The 5,000-nt window shown below is 53.0% G+C and overlaps 1 non-coding gene across 1 annotated transcript in view; it reads left to right on the top strand.

Moving 5' to 3' along the window:
* Window positions 1-4,435: 4,435 nt before the first annotated feature.
* The window catches only part of LOC124590791, a 1,910-nt gene continuing 1,345 nt past the window's right edge, over window positions 4,436-5,000 (top strand). The window contains exon 1 of the ribosomal RNA XR_006976797.1: window positions 4,436-5,000. This exon is cut by the window's right edge and continues 1,345 nt beyond it. This is a non-coding gene — a ribosomal RNA (small subunit ribosomal RNA).

Here is a 5,000-nt window from a genome sequence, read left to right as displayed (position 1 = left end):
AATGACAGTCCAAGCCCCCCTGCGTGGGAAGAGTCTTCCTAGGCCATGACCCACCGGAAGGGCGCAGCGTCCCCCACCCCAGACATGTGACGTCAGACTATCGGTATTGACGACTAGACTGATTCCTTATAATCATTTGCCATACACCGGTGGAAGCTGCCGAGACGAGTAACTACATAGCGGGCTCGCCGTGTCACTAATGTACAGAGATACAATAGTTTCGACTGGAACCGGATTAAACGTATACACGGCGCTGATTAGTAATAGATAGAGCCATCAGAATACAGATAATGTATAGACCTGTCCGTATACATGCTGAAAGACTCTGCTCACAATCACACGTCAGCCAGACACTCTTATCACGCACTACTCTCTGCCTGTAACAGGCACACAGACAATATGTAAGCACCAGCATGGAACAACACCCAGTGCATCCTCTCTGCCACATTAGACAATCCACACTATCATAACCAGACCGGGAGGTCCACTCGGAAAACAGAATATCCCACCCTTCCGACAACCACCATTGCTCAGCTAAGCCACCAACACCCACACATGTCCCAGACAGGGGTGCACCCAACATCACAATACTGCCTCCTGTCACACCACACAAACAATGGCAGGAATGAAAGACACAGGTCTGCCACAAGCATGGAATCAGAGCGCCGCCTGTTATGAGCCAAAGGTGCACCCTGACGTGGCAAATCAGATGATGCCGCAGTCATTTACTTACGATAATCACAATCAACAAACCGGGCCCCCCCCCCCCCCAAGTGCCTTAACCTAACCCGTATTGTACCTTAACCTAACCCGTATTGTACCTTAACCTAACCCGTATTGTACCTTAACCTAACCCGTATTGTACCTTAACCTAACCCGTATTGTACCTTAACCTAACCCGTATTGTACCTTAACCTAACCCGTATTGTACCTTAACCTAACCCATATTGTACCTTAACCTAACCCATATTGTACCTTAACCTAACCCATATTGTACCTTAACCTAACCCATATTGTACCTTAACCTAACCCATATTGTACCTTAACCTAACCCATATTGTACCTTAACCTAACCCATATTGTACCTTAACCTAACCCATATTGTACCTTAACCTAACCCATGTTGCGCCTTAACCTAACCCATGTTGCGCCTTAACCTAACCCATGTTGCGCCTTAACCTAACCCATGTTGCGCCTTAACCTAACCCATGTTGCGCCTTAACCTAACCCATGTTGCGCCTTAACCTAACCCATGTTGCGCCTTAACCTAACCCATGTTGCGCCTTAACCTAACCCATGTTGCGCCTTAACCTAACCCATGTTGCGCCTTAACCTAACCCATGTTGCGCCTTAACCTAACCCATGTTGCGCCTTAACCTAACCCATGTTGCGCCTTAACCTAACCCATGTTGCGCCTTAACCTAACCCATGTTGCGCCTTAACCTAACCCATGTTGCGCCTTAACCTAACCCATGTTGCGCCTTAACCTAACCTATGTTGCGCCTTAACCTAACCTATGTTGCGCCTTAACCTAACCTATGTTGCGCCTTAACCTAACCTATGTTGCGCCTTAACCTAACCTATGTTGCGCCTTAACCTAACCTATGTTGCGCCTTAACCTAACCTATGTTGCGCCGTAACCTAACCTATGTTGCGCCGTAACCTAACCTATGTTGCGCCTTAACCTAACCTATGTTGCGCCTTAACCTAACCTATGTTGCGCCTTAACCTAACCTATGTTGCGCCGTAACCTAACCTATGTTGCGCCTTAACCTAACCTATGTTGCGCCGTAACCTAACCTATGTTGCGCCGTAACCTAACCTATGTTGCGCCTTAACCTAACCTATGTTGCGCCTTAACCTAACCTATGTTGCGCCTTAACCTAACCTATGTTGCGCCTTAACCTAACCTATGTTGCGCCTTAACCTAACCTATGTTGCGCCGTAACCTAACCTATGTTGCGCCTTAACCTAACCTATGTTGCGCCTTAACCTAACCTATGTTGCGCCGTAACCTAACCTATGTTGCGCCTTAACCTAACCTATGTTGCGCCTTAACCTAACCTATGTTGCGCCTTAACCTAACCTATGTTGCGCCTTAACCTAACCTATGTTGCGCCTTAACCTAACCTATGTTGCGCCTTAACCTAACCTATGTTGCGCCTTAACCCAACACACGTTGGGCCTTAACCCAACACACGTTGGGCCTTAACCCAACACACGTTGGGCCTTAACCCAACACACGTTGGGCCTTAACCCAACACACGTTGGGCCTTAACCCAACACACGTTGGGCCTTAACCCAACACACGTTGGGCCTTAACCCAACACACGTTGGGCCTTAACCCAACACACGTTGGGCCTTAACCCAACACACGTTGGGCCTTAACCCAACACACGTTGGGCCTTAACCCAACACACGTTGGGCCTTAACCCAACACACGTTGGGCCTTAACCCAACACACGTTGGGCCTTAACCCAACACACGTTGGGCCTTAACCCAACACACGTTGGGCCTTAACCCAACACACGTTGGGCCTTAACCCAACACACGTTGGGCCTTAACCCAACACACGTTGGGCCTTAACCCAACACACGTTGGGCCTTAACCCAACACACGTTGGGCCTTAACCCAACACACGTTGGGCCTTAACCCAACACACGTTGGGCCTTAACCCAACACACGTTGGGCCTTAACCCAACACACGTTGGGCCTTAACCCAACACACGTTGGGCCTTAACCTGCTCTGTAATTGTCATACGACGCGTTAAATTAGTGTAGTGTTGCCTAACTGCAACCCCCGCAATATAGTTTGCTACTCGCACTGCCCGGTCCCCAGAGTATCGCTTCATGTTAAACACCTTGCAGCTATACACTGTAATGCGGATGGCGGCAGGACGTACATGCTCAATGCCCTTCGCAGTTGTTCATTGGCATTCGCATGGCGAAGCACAGCCTACGTTGTGGTACGGCTTGTGGCAACTGTCCGCTGATGTTGTACGTCCAAATCACACACTGTACCGCACATTGGTCCTCATGTACTGAATGATACATCGTGGTACATGTGTGACCGTACCACGACTGCGCCAACAACGGCGAACCATACGGTCCAAATATTGTGCACTCAGCTACGTGTCGTCTCCCTATAAGAGCTGGATTGCAGTATGGTATGCCGTGGATGGCGATCAGCATGAGCCGTCTGTTGATGTAGTGGCGCGTGTTGTCAGACGTAGTCGTCTCTTCTCACACACCGTGATAGCATGGTGCACTGCGTTCCACATCTGCGACATGCGACAGAGGCCGGTTGACAGTCGTTCGCGCAATGGACATCGCATACGTACGGGGGCCACCTTCCACGTGTTCGCGAAGCGTGCACATGTTGTTGCGTGTATGTGGGCAGACATAGTGTGTCGTGACACCTGACACAGGCATGCAACAATCGTTGAATTTGCAAATGGCGATGGACGTCTACGTTTGCTGGTGACGTTACGCAAATGAAGAACTGGTAAACCGTTGTGGTGCGGTTGTTCTCGCTAGAGGTGAATCAGTGATGGCGACGATCGGTTGAGCTACCAACCGGTTGTTTCAGCGATACCCACCATGCCCACGAACGTGAATGGCATGTGGGTGTGAAGCGATACGCGGCGGTGGCTGGGTGGGACCGTCCCCGGCCGGTGAGGGGGGGCCTTCCGGCGTGCTGGCCGCGCGGTGCGTGGGCGCACGCGCTACAGCCGGCTGGTGGGGGCGGCCAGTGGCAGGCGCGCCGGCCGACGGAGGCGGCAGGCGGCGCAGCTGCGCGCCGGCGCACCCTGCACGCGGCGCCGTGCGGCCAAAGTAGGTCCTCGCGGGCCCGGTGCGAAGCGCGGTGGACATCTGCAGTGTGCTGGTCCGATTGAGGACTGTGTGCGCTGAGGATGCGCCGCCGCCCGGCGCTCGGCGCCGCGACGCCGTCTGCTGCTCGGTCGCCTCTGCGGTTCTCGCAGGTGGATTGTATCGCAGCTGTGCGGACGTGTTGGCGCGTGCGCTGTGCTGGGAGAGTTCGCTTCGGCACCCAAGTGGGGCTTTTGTCCTTCTGTGGCGCTGGCGTTGGAGCTGCCGGCCACCGTAGGTGGCGCGTGTTGTCTCCCGCCGGCAATGCCACGACAGCACGCTCCCGGGCCTCTGTCGGCAGCGGCAAGCTCAGTTGGGAGCACGGGTGGTCGCACCTAAAGCGTCTACTCGCCAAACTCCGGGCGATTGCGCCTCTCTCGAACCCGACCAAGTACTTAGGACGGCGCTGCGCGCCGCCGGGACCTGAGAGGGTTTCGAGGTGTATTGTGCAGGGGAGCTCAGCCTCCTCCTGTTTGCAGAATAATTGAGCGGACGCTTGCGTGTTCGCGCGGGCCCCCGGGACACACTCCCGGGCGGCCGGCTGCTCAGCTCTAGTTGACGCAGCTCCCTGGTTGATCCTGCCAGTAGTCATATGCTTGTCTCAAAGATTAAGCCATGCATGTCTCAGTACAAGCCGCATTAAGGTGAAACCGCGAATGGCTCATTAAATCAGTTATGGTTCCTTAGATCGTACCCACGTTACTTGGATAACTGTGGTAATTCTAGAGCTAATACATGCAAACAGAGTCCCGACCAGAGATGGAAGGGACGCTTTTATTAGATCAAAACCAATCGGTCGGCTCGTCCGGTCCGTTTGCCTTGGTGACTCTGAATAACTTTGGGCTGATCGCACGGTCCTCGTACCGGCGACGCATCTTTCAAATGTCTGCCTTATCAACTGTCGATGGTAGGTTCTGCGCCTACCATGGTTGTAACGGGTAACGGGGAATCAGGGTTCGATTCCGGAGAGGGAGCCTGAGAAACGGCTACCACATCCAAGGAAGGCAGCAGGCGCGCAAATTACCCACTCCCGGCACGGGGAGGTAGTGACGAAAAATAACGATACGGGACTCATCCGAGGCCCCGTAATCGGAATGAGTACACTTTAAATCCTTTAACGAGTATCTATT

Source organism: Schistocerca americana, unplaced genomic scaffold, assembly GCF_021461395.2.
Source record: "Schistocerca americana isolate TAMUIC-IGC-003095 unplaced genomic scaffold, iqSchAmer2.1 HiC_scaffold_773, whole genome shotgun sequence".
NCBI classification, from domain to species: Eukaryota; Metazoa; Arthropoda; class Insecta; order Orthoptera; family Acrididae; genus Schistocerca; species Schistocerca americana.
Note: the sequence above shows the minus strand (reverse complement) of the source record. Positions and strands in the feature narration are given on the sequence as shown.